Source organism: Triturus cristatus, chromosome 10 (assembly GCF_964204655.1).
Source record: "Triturus cristatus chromosome 10, aTriCri1.1, whole genome shotgun sequence".
In the NCBI taxonomy this organism is placed as follows: Eukaryota; Metazoa; Chordata; class Amphibia; order Caudata; family Salamandridae; genus Triturus; species Triturus cristatus.
The window spans coordinates 392893920-392906251 of NC_140593.1; the positions used below are offsets into that span (position 1 = coordinate 392893920).

The window sequence follows — 12332 nt, forward strand, 5'->3', positions numbered from 1 at the left end:
GTACCATTCGCTTTTTTACCTGTTACTCATGTTGTTTTTCCATTGGTACTATTCATAATCTAGGATTAGAAAAATAATCTTAGTTTTGGGATGTACATTTAGTGGCTGACCTCTACCAGCATGTTGCCTAAGAGGAGTGGTTCTTGTGAAGTTAGCTGAACTCTCCACCAGGCAAATCTGCAAGACGTTTGTGCCTGCTGGGCTGTGGCTCGAATTGTTTCTCTACATAATTTTGGGGATTACGATTAAACTGTTGGTTCGGCTGCTCATGTGGCCTAGGGAGGCTAATCCAGTGGTGGGAAGCATGAAGGACAAAGCTAGGTTTATATGCAGTTAGATTACTACTCATTCCACTGCTAGAAGGCGCGAAGGGAAGTTGGAACTTATAACAACTTTATAATAACACATTAACAAAATGTGGCGGTCACAATTCTATGTCCTCCATCCATCATAACTGACGCCTCACTTTTAATCGGTCTATATTTTACACTGTTTACATTGTTACACCAAGCAGAGCGCAGCCAGCATAATGAAACCCAATCCACACCACTGTCCCACACTGCACAATATTTATACACACACAAGGCATTGTGCAAAGTATCACGTTGCTAAATGGGGGCCTCTGCAGTGCACGCTGGAGTGGCTGGCAGCACATTCTCCACATGCTGCCCAGGCAGGCTGAAATGGGGGACGTACAAACCGCTGCGATGGTCAGTAGGACTGGAAGGGCCCCACTGAGAACCCTCACTGCCTCCTGCAAGTCACATTTCCCTCTGATGACGTCATTCTGCCTTTCGTTCGGAACTGCTGGCGCGTGAAAGAGCAGCCCTCAGTTACCGTTTCAGCACCGACAGCCGCTGTTGTGCACGTCCCCGCGGTTACTATGGTCAACCGAGGAAACGGAGCGACTAGGACGACAGTTTATCATATACATTTTTTAAAAATAATATTGTGCATTAGTCTGGGAGCGGTGGCAAACTTTTAAACGTGTGCTTCCGCTGATGAGTGATTAGATCAATCTTTATTTACGAATTGGAATTATGTGCAATTATTTTAAAATTAGAATTCTGTGTTTTTGGCGTTTTTCCTTCTGCAAATCTAATTTTAGGCGGCTTTCTCCAGAAAGTGTTTAGAGGTATTCACACGGATGTCGAGGTTAAAAAAAAAAAAAAAATGGAAAAGAAGACCTTCACCAAGTTGCAGGAGACAAGACTTTTTTCAACCGTTGTGTTTTTTCACATTTTTTAAATGTCTCATTATTGTTAGCACTACTTGCACGTTACCATATTCTTCTTCTTTTTTTTTTTAATTCTCAAAACCAAATTAATTTTGTGACAACGGTTGCTCGACTCTAGACTTATCAATTTCATTTTCAGCATTTAGCGCTGGTGGTCTAATACGTTTTCTAGTGTCCTGGATAAGATCAAAAGACGTAATCCCACAGTCACAAGAACATATCATTGAAAGGAACTTCCAGCGACCGGCTACAAGGAAGAATGCAGGCTTTCTGCAGCGGATAGCTGGAAGGAAAGTCACATACTATAAATAACATACTACAAATTAAATCAAAATATCAAGAAATCAGTGTCTTCAGTTCCCAAGCTCACAAAAAACAAGCATTGGCCGCACGGCCATGAAAGTGACGTGGCCATGCAAGTGAAAGTGATCGCGTGCTGCGAGAGAGACGCTTAATGAGCATGACTAGGAAAGCCAGATGACGCCTCTGCTCGTAAGCGCGTGCCCGCGCACGTAACCGCAAGCTTGAGGCCAGCAAAAGCGTGTGGGAGCATTTTCTGAAGCCCACTTACTAAAAGTCTCGCCAGAGCAGCGCATGCACTTGTTCAGGCAAGACCTAAAAAAGCAGGGGGGATAGCGCTGAGCCCTGAGGGACCCCACATGGCAGATCGCCCTTCATGGACATACATTCCCCCAGTTGGACCCTTTGTGACTGGTCCTTCAGGAAGGAGGCAATCCATTGGAAGACCACTCCAGTCACTCCCAGCTGCCGAACATGGGCCAAAAGCTGAACATGGTTCTCCGTGTCAAATGCAGCTGAGAGATCCAAAAGGATCAGAGCTGACGATTCCTTCTTGTCTGCTGCGAGCCTCAACTCATCCAGCACTACTATAAAAGAAATCGAAAATGACACCAAATTCAATACAAGGCGTGGATTGACCAACAAAAAAGGGACCGGCTTCTTCTATTACAGTCAAATAAAAATGGGTACTTTCTAATGAGGCCAAGTGGCCTCGGAAGTAAAAGTGCAACGATCTTGATGATTAAAGGATATTCCCAAAAATTAACAAATATTCTGATGATTTTGTGAATCTAAAGATGAAAATTATTATAGAAAGATATTGGCACTAGCACCTAACTTTTTAATGCAGTAATAATAGCTTCAGGAATTGGAATATTATGTTAGTAAGAGAGTAACCGTATTAACAACTGAAAAACTTAAGTAAAGTATCTTGGCCAAGGAAGAGCGGAGATCTAAGAGAGATGAAGATGGGGAAATCATAGACTTTTCTCATGGATGCTTTGAGCATGGCAAAGAATGCTGTAGCATGTCTTCTGCTGCCAAGACTAATGGTATGTGGCACAGTACTTTGGTTCCAGAGTGGACTATAGTTGACCAAGCAAACAGTGCATTTGATTGTAGGGGTTACAAAATAAGACCGGTGGTCAAACAAAAATACTCCTGAATTTTATCATTACAACATCCTGATTCACAGTTACACTATCTACTAAGAATTTACTATCCTGAATTTCTGCAAAAGTAGGCACTAGAGCCACCTTACACTGTTGAGTAGCCAGGTCTCCCAATCCCTCTATTTCATTCGTATCATTCTTGCACCATTTAGATCCATTCCACTTTCCCAATTTGGCAAAAAGAACAAAAGATATTAACAATAACCCACTGGGCAGAGAAGATAGGTTTTCCTTTAGTGTTCGAGTATGTACAAGACTATGTGTTACATAGATAACTTATTTAAAAGAATTTACAGGCACCTTGGAGGTATACTTTTTTTCAGTTGCCAGAATCTGAGTATATTTTAGCATTTATATACAGGAGTTTAAAACTGAAATCTGCATTTTTATTTTAAATAATGAAACCACCATTATTAGTTCCTCTGATGAAATGCATCCATTGCAATCCGAGTGCCCTTTTTGAGTATACGGTTGGAAGAGTGTTGGATGTAATGAGTTCTATGTGAGAGATGAAGGTTGAGGAGCATGAGGTTCAGAGACCTGCTACCAACATGATGTAACATGTTGCAGCATTTGAGGATTTTGTTTTGCGGAGAACCTTCTCTATCCTTAAAACTTAAATCGAAGTCATAGTATGTATTGGTAATAAGACTTCATATGAACTCTACTAAACCCTCAATACAAACATTAAACATATTGCAAATATGGCTTCTGACGGGAGATTTTTCTGTGTTTCAATGTGCTTTAAAGTATGTCTCCCTAACTTTGATTAGGCGGTTTTCATATATTTGAAGGGGAGCTTACATATCTGGTGTCTATAGAAGCTATCTGAAGTATTGGTAGGTCAATTTTGTTCTTTCAGTTCCATTAATCATGTGAAGCTGCCCCCTTACCCACTTTTCAGTTCTCTTTTGGGACTACACAGAAAACTGTTGCTGTTATTCCAAGATACCTAAATAACTTCCACCTGTGTATACTTAAAGACCCTCATATCTGTTTTGGTTTTAATTTGCTAATCCCACACAACACCCCGAACACATCAGATTGAAGGTCCTGTTATACCTTTTCCTCACTCGGTAACATCTCTAAATGTTAGAAGACCCCTGGGCTCCATGGGTATTCTCCTATTTATAGAGTTTCTCACACATCTATCTAAACTACATTAATGGAGCTAAGATCCTTAGATGAAATCCCAAAGCCGGCATATCCGGTCAGTGTTTTTTGTCTGACTTTGAAACGTAGATTGGGCACAGATGTTTGCTTCCTGTCCTATCCTTTTGACTTATTGCCAACAAGTCTTCATTAGAATTGTGTTAGCCCTTGAAATGCATGTTTCACTTGTTGGCCTGCTGATTATGTTGGGAACCACTTCTAAAATTCGCAATAATTTTGTTTACATGCCAGCCTTGACTGCTCACCTGCAAATAAAACACCATCCGTGGGATACAAGCTATTCAATTTTTTATTCCTGGGTAGAAGTAGCATAGACATATTTAACTTTAAGAAGTTCATTTATTTGTGGCTCAGCACAAAACAATTCACCAGGCGTTTGGGTCACTTAACAAGTATGTTTTTGCGAAACCAATAACCATTCTGGATATTTAACTAATTCTGATATTAGCTTTGAAGGAATTATGGTTGTATAGTTGATATTACATGGACAGCATCTACTCCAGATTTCTATGTATTTTTAGCATTACTGTACTGAATTTTTAGCAGAGCTGGACTGGCCGTAGCGGACATCCGGCGTTTCCCCAGTTGGCCACCTGGGTGGGGCCGGTTTCAGACCCTTTGGGTGCTGTTTTTGTTACCAGGGGCAATATCGCACCCCCCACCCCCACCCCATAGCCGGTTCGACTCAATTGCCAGGGCCGGTTTGCGCTCCCAGTCCAGCCCTGATTGTTAGTATGCTATAGACTTTTACTGATATCAATTAATTGGCAATGCAATAAATGTTGTTACCTTCTTTCAGTGTTTCTTAAATAAAAAAAAAAGAGAGCAAACCTATGATATCTAAGCATTTTAATTTGAGAGGCATCTATAGCCAAATCAGGGTTAGTCCTCTTGTTGACCTTGGCGGGACTAGAGTGTGACAACATATTGCTGCAATATGACGAGTTTACAAAAGGCTTGACCCACTAAGGTTCCCTACAAGCTGAATGCCTCAAGTTTTAATAGGAGACAATCTATTCCTTAACTTGTCAAGCAGGTTCCACACTAAATTCTTCTTATGAACATTTGAACATGCAGTGGTAATCCTGCCACTTCCCAGCTTCTTACTCTGCAACTTAAACACAAACTGTTTGTGTTTCTCGTTATCCCTGAAGTGTTCCGCCCTTTGAATTAATTTGGTGATGTAGCTTTGAATCATTTTTTAAAATTCATTAAAGATTTTTTATTTTTTTACTACATGGCACTGGAACTAAGTGGCTTATATACAGTGTTGTTAGGCTAGAGTTGAATGCAATATTAAAAGGCTTCTTGCCTTCTTCTAATGAAGGATAATGTACCCCTACTTTCTAAACAACATTGTTGTATTGTATTGTACTCTCATGTTGAGGTTGTTGTCTGAGTTGGCCCCTGATCATATCCGTTTCTTTGCTTTCTCAGGAGGACCCCACTATGATTTAAGAAGGGACTGGACACTGAAATTAATTCCAGAGGATAAACAGATCAGATTAAACCACATGTAATGTAAGTACCGAGTAAAGTGAGAGTATTTGTATGCAAACAATAACCTGAAGGAGAACCATCTTGACTGTCACCCCAAATATGACCTGAGAACGGAGTATTTATTATTGTGGTGCATTAATATGAAAGGCAATCAGTCCATAACAGACCTGTAAGATATGACAGGGGAAATAGCTGCAAAATCAAACAATATTTGCAGAACTAATGGGCAGCATATCTTTTAAGATTAGTCGAGCCTTGGGAATGCCTCTGCTGTATATGGATTGAGACTTAGAGGTCTGTGTAACTTTCCATGTTATCGTTGTGAAAATCGTTTCAGAAGAACACTGTAGATATGGAAAACAAGATGTACATATTTTGGAAAATGAGGCCGTAGATAATCCTACATTTTTTGGACAGTGGGTAAAACCTATGGCTTTTTAACAAATGTGGTATAGAAATTGTGCAAAAAATGCATGGTTTCCACCTTTTTTTTTTTTTTTCTTCAAACAAATGAATCCCTAATTCATCTCTCTGGATGGTCAGGTTTGCTTATTTGATTATTTCATCAGTGCTCCTTAAAACAACTTTGTAAGCTTATGGCTTTTTAGTCAATTATTTAAAAAAGTTGATGTTGTCCAATGCACCACTTTTGCCCTTTTTTTGAAACTTTCTTTGTGGTTTAACAACCCTGTAAGAAATTAATTTTCATTAAAAATAAATGTACTTGGCATAGGTTCGGTTTAGTTAGCATAACTAGACCATGCTATGAAATGAAGTGTGCATGTTTAAATGTTGCGCGTGGTCTTTGTTTTCATTTATTCTTTATGAAAATTATTGAAATTCATCTACAACCACAGTCCTTCGCTGTACGTGAATTACCATTTCCTTTTGGTTTATGCTCTTTTTATTGGCAATTTTAAATATTGTGTAATTCAGTGTGGAGGCAAAATGTACACAGTCAACCAGTCACATAAACTCTGTATATGTCTAAGTGTACAATCATATAAATTAGACAATTGCTTTTACTGGGTGTGCATGGTTTGTCACCCTGGTGTTTGAATGTCAAGGCTGAAGTGACATTTTAGTGAGCTTCCACGGCTTTAGCCATATGCTTTTGCAACATTGAAGTTTGTGCTGAGATCTCCGTTGCTTAGTTGTTATTATGAATGTCCAAAAAAAGTAAAATGTTCAAAGTTCTTGTTTATTTCCTCTCCACGTTGTTAATTTCCAATGAAAATAGTTTTCTAGTAGGTGTTTTGGAACTTAGCAGTCTTATTGGTTAAATTTGCAAATAACGTTTTAGTGCTGCCTTTCTATCTTAAAAACATGCCATGAAAGTGTGGCCTGTCTTTCTCTGGAACATTGTAAATGATGTGCCCTTTGGGAGGAGTTTGATCACTCATTTTGGGTCATTCTGCTGTTGTGCTAGATAGACCTGTATGCTGTGTGGTTGTTTTGTATTAGGGCTTGTTATTCATTTGATTATTTTCTATTGTGATTAATTTACAAAAGGCTCATTGCCATTGCATTAATTAATGATTTTGGATTCAGATTCTAACATTTTCTTTTACTTTCTGTAATGAAAAATCAGACATTTAAAGAAAATATACACACTAAGAACTGGAAGAAACCTATTTTTGCGTATGTTTCAGTAATGGTTTTGGCTGACTTCAGTTCAGGATTCTCACTTTCCTGCATATTGACATGTCTACATGTTAATTAAGCTGGAGCGTCAGCACACCAAAATAATGCTCCAAGTTGGACATAGACATTCACTTGCCTGTGCCATACAATTTAAGGCAGCCTTTAACATTCCATCCCTTTCAAACTTCATTTTTTGCTGCTAGGTTTCTCTATTCCACCCCCTTTGTTGACCTTTGGCATTCTCCATATATGACCTGAATCTGCACAGGCTCCTTCCCATTAGGCCTAATGGTCAAAACAATTATTTGACAGGAGAGGAATACCAGCAAGCCTGGTTTTTGCTGTTCATCAGCCAGGCTCCACTACACTCCTGCTAGGGGTTTGCACACTATTGGTTTTGTATGAGGCCTCCCTTAGCCAGTTTGAGAGCTTGGTATCAAATGCTGCAGAATACGACTTTGCTTTCGAATATGTTCTTTTTTTTCCCTCCATAGGTCAATGCACTTAGTAATGGAAGAGAGCTGTGAGGCTATATGCATGTGTATAGTTTAAAATATGGAGTGAACTAATGCAGAAGTATATAGAGAGAACTAGCTCAGTTTTATTGAGCAATGGCTTTTTCTTCTTTATAGCTACTTAGCCAGAATGTGCCACTAGTTTCTATCTAGACCCCTGCATCTGCAGCGTACCACCGAACGTGGGCACTGTGCTGGAATTAATTGAAAGTTCACCCAGGTAGGACACTCTTCTCCTTTGGTAGTGCTTGTGTGTTTTAAAGAGTCCAAACTGACTGCTAAAGCATTTGCAAGGACCTGAAGAGTAATTTGAGATGTTGGCATCTAGCCAGACCCATAAAACCAATGCGGTTAGTCCTCTGGAATCCCATACCATCAAGTCATTAACTTTGCCCAGATTGCCCCAGAGTTACTCTCCTGATACGGAGATTTCTGGGGAGGGTTTGGGGGAGTAGCAACGTGCCTAAATCCCAGCACCTGGTTGTTAGAAATTGGGTTACTGGTTGACTGGGGTGTGAGCCGTGGTCAAGCAGCAACTGCAATCCTAGTCAGAGTAAGGCAGAAGCAAACCCCAAATTGACCTGTGCTCAGTCCCCTGGTAGCTTGGCACAGCGCAGTCAGGCTTAACTTGGAGACAATGTGTAAAATATTTGTGCAACACAAATAGTAAAACAGTGAAAACACCAAACAAAAAGTATCCCACACCGGGTTAAAAAATAGATCTTAACTTGATAAGAACATCAAGACCAAAACAAAAATCCAATCAGTAGAACCGTTGTCATGAATTTATAAAGAATAAAATGCAATACATCGCCTAAAAGCATAACGCGCCAACCACAGCAATCTGGTTGCGGTTGACCAGGTCAAAGTCAAAAGTTCAGACCAGCCACGATGGAGCATGGGTTGAATAAAGTCCCTGATTAGTCCCCTGAAGGTGTGCCTTGTCACATTTTGTGCCAAAAGTGCCGTTTGCATTGAAGCAAGTTGCCGGGAGCATGGAAAGCGTTGCTGGGAGCAAGTGGAGCGCCGCTGGTGATGGTCAGCATGGTGCGAGGTGCAGGCCGGGCTTCATTGATGGGAGGGCTGGTACTTCACGTTGGCAGTCGTCTGCGGGTGTTCATTGCTTGCAGGGCAAAGGAATGGGTTTGCGGTGACTTGAGCTGATTTTTGGTGTTCTTAGTTGGTACTGAGTAACTCTTGTGAGAGTCTGGCCTTTTTGTTTGTAATTTGATTTATCCTTGGTACATGCATATGCAATGATGTAAATTATTTTTGATTACATATTTTTTCTTGGGTGCTCTTAAATTATTTCTGTGTGCCCTGATGATGACATAATAAACTGTAACGGTCAAAGGCCATCGACGCTCCCCTGGCAAATTGGGATAAAACATTTGTTGCATTATATTTCCATCATAATATGGACAAACCCTATTGTATTGTTATCCCTCTGCCATTGTTTTTTTGTCTACACTGTGTATCTTTTATATATATATATATATATATATATATTTGTTTAGTGTAACATTGTGAGCACAAACTGTCTGTTTACATACTAATTGTTGTAGTTTTATTTGTAAAAATAGTTTTCAATAACACAACTTTTTTGCTTTGAAGACATTTATTTTGTGTGTACCTTCTTTTCTTTTAACTGCTTGTTGTTTGTAAAGGAATAGTTCCTGAACCATTGTGGTTTTGATATTTTTTAATGCCCCAGGTTCTGGGTTATAGGGCTGCCCATTTCGGGTGTAAACTTTCTAAAAGTGGCATTTTCAAAATAGTAATTTAAAATCCAATTACACCATAAGTTAGGATTTTAAATTAGGATCTCAGAGATACCAAACATGAACCAATTTTCTCTTCCCATTGCGAAATTATACTTATAAAATGTAATAAGGCTACTCTATTGTTATCCTATGAGAGAGATCGGCCCTGCAGTAGTGAATACGAATTTAAGAGTTTTTCACTATCAGGACAAATAAAACTTAAAAGTACAGGTCCAACTTTTTAAATAATTGCACCCTGCCCTTGCGGCTGTCTAGTGTCTATTTTAGGGGAGGTTTGTATGTGTTAAAAAGGAAGGTTTGGCCTGGCAAAAGGTTTATTTTGCCAGGTCAACATAGCAGGTTAAAACTGCCCACACAGGCTCTGCAATAGCGGGCCTGAGACATGTTTAAAGGGCTACTGAAGTGGGTGGCACAATCAGTGCTGCAGGCCCACTAGTAGCATCTAATTTACAGGCCCTGGGCACATGTAGTGCACTTTTCTATGGACATATAATGCCAATTTGGTATTAGCCAATGTTGCCAGGTATAAGCGAGAGAACACAAGCACTTTAGCACTGGTTAGCAGTAGTAAAATGCACAGTCCTAAGAGCAACAAAAACAAATTCCGCAAAAAGTGGAGGTTAAAAGGCAACACGTTTGGTGGTGACCCTGCAGAGAAGGCCAGACCCAACACTCATATTGAGGCTCTTGGTGTGTATTTGTACCTGTTCCTATGAAATTTTCACATAATATTGCTTTGCGAGAAACAGGATGTCTTTAATTAGATCCCTCACTGAAAATTTATCAGGGATGCGACTGCAAGGAGTGACTGATCTTCTCCCATCTAATTAAAAACAAAACCAAGGCTATCTCCTATTGACTGGAAATAACGTAGTATGTCTAATAGATCAGTCAACCCCATATATGTAACCTTTAAATGTCGTCATGTACTGATTAATTAATGGTTAAATATGAACTTTAACATTCAAATCGTTTTGTTTTATAGTCCCTTATAGGTGAAGTGATGCTTGATTGTAAAAATATTAGCCTAGCATCCAATAATCCAGTAATACTGAAAAAATAAAAAGACTATTAGGAACAGAACTATTTTAACCTGATTGCACTGACTTATTGCACACAGGTAAGCCTACATTTCTCACTTCTCATTGTTCTCAATATGGCCTAACGGCTAGAGCGCTCGACCTCGAAGTTGGGGAACTGGGTTCGAGTCTCAGCAGGTATGCTCAATCTCCTGTGATTCTGGGCAAATCACTTAATCTCCCCGTACAAAACAAATGTGTCAGTCTGTAACTCAACTGGTGCTCGGGTTAAGCGATCTGATACCTTCGGGTCGAGTATGCGCTATATATATAAATAAAAAATGTGCTTTCAGGGTACTGGTCACGCTGAATATTCTTCTTTGGAATGCACCTATGTTGGGCTTCTTCAATGTTTAGTGCTTGTGAAACAAACATTATCTGCATTAATTTATCTATGAGCAGCTCTAATTCAGCAGTGTCACAAAAAACGTTCCAAAGTAAAAAAAAAAAAAATAATGATCATGTTTTACTAGGCCCAAAAGAATTTTGAAAATAAAATTACCCTTTCTGACCAGCCTCTTGTTAATCTGAGTCTGTCTGCTTGAATAGGCATTATTTGTGTAAAGTGTTGCGAAATGAACGTCTGAAGTTTGAGATCATGAGATGACTGGGAGGGGAAGGAAAGACGTAGGCAAGTTTAATTACTTTGCATGTGGAGCAGTAGCGGCCACTCGTACTGCGAAGTGGTGAGGCGGGGCGCGGTGGATTGTACATGCACAAAAAAATACCAAGTATATGTGAAAGAAATAAAACTTATCTGCTCTGGCGGCCGCCACCTTAATCCCGATCCTTGCATCCTTGTCAGGAGCCTGCTGCACACTGCGCAGGCTCCCAGCTCCTAATCCCAGTGCTGCTGACAAGCTGGGAATGCTATTCTCAGCATGTCAGCAGCACTGGGATTGGTCTGAGTGCCTCAGCTTGGCGCTCAGACATTTACAGGGGACCTGTGTTGGTTTCCTCAGCTCGGTGAGGAGAGGCTAAGTGAGCACGAGCACTTGGCAGTGTTCATCACCCCCCCCCCTTCCTCCCTGGTGCTGCAGCATCAGGATGGAAGGCCACCCCCTCCCCCAGCTCATAGCCTACAGGGCTAAAAATGTTTTATTATCATTTTATTTTTGTCCTTTTCCTCCGCCATAATGCATTGAGACAATCAGTAGCCACTGAGGCGACCATGTTCTTTGCCCCTGAGGGGTGAAGGGGATACTAGTCTTCAAAAGAAGACTCAAAAGTTTGCCATTACAACTTAAATGTCAGATTCGATTTGCGTATTCGCTTTCTTGTTTTGTTTTCTTTGTTTTTTTGGTTTTTTTTTACACCAAATTGAATCCCAATATGTTTATTTTTAGCTGTGGGTATGCACATCTGTGATTAGGAACCATGGCACTTCTGTATCAGCTAAATTATTCATAGGCACAGAATACGGAAAAACCTTTGATACATAAGGTTGCATATGACTATCTCGAATGTTTGTATGGCCTTCTATTCTACCCTGTTAAAACCTTCACATGCATACAAATGAAACCATTCAATGCCTTTTCTTTTAAACTATCAAATTCCTTAGCTTGTAAATGCTGAACTTTATTAGAATCATGTTATGGTTCAAGCCTCTAAATGTGTACCTGGTTAGTGTCAAATGAATGCGTTTCATTGCAGCATGAAAGTCATTCTAAATTAGCTATGCAAGGTTACTGTCTTATAAATAATGAAGTATGCACAGTGGCCTCATGCTAAATTGATAAGACCGTGAAATTTGCTCCTACTGCACATAGACTATAACAATTAATTTTCGAATAGTCCTTGTGGAGTGCTAATCTAATTTTAGACAGGAGCAAGTCAGATTACGCTTTTCTCTCAAACTTGGGGTGCCTTGTCTGACGTAAAATATAGAATATGGGTCATAATTGGGTGATCCTGTCCAGTGAGGAAAA

The 12332-nt window shown here is 39.9% G+C and overlaps 1 protein-coding gene across 3 annotated transcripts in view; it reads left to right on the forward strand.

Moving 5' to 3' along the window:
* OSBPL3 (oxysterol binding protein like 3) overlaps window positions 1-12332 on the forward strand; it is an 812031-nt gene that overhangs the window by 258389 nt on the left and 541310 nt on the right. For all 3 annotated transcript variants that reach the window (XM_085631654.1, XM_085631656.1, XM_085631655.1), the window contains one exon: window positions 5320-5403. The gene's annotated coding sequence lies outside the window, so the exon portion shown is untranslated. The remainder of the gene's footprint in view (window positions 1-5319; window positions 5404-12332) is intronic.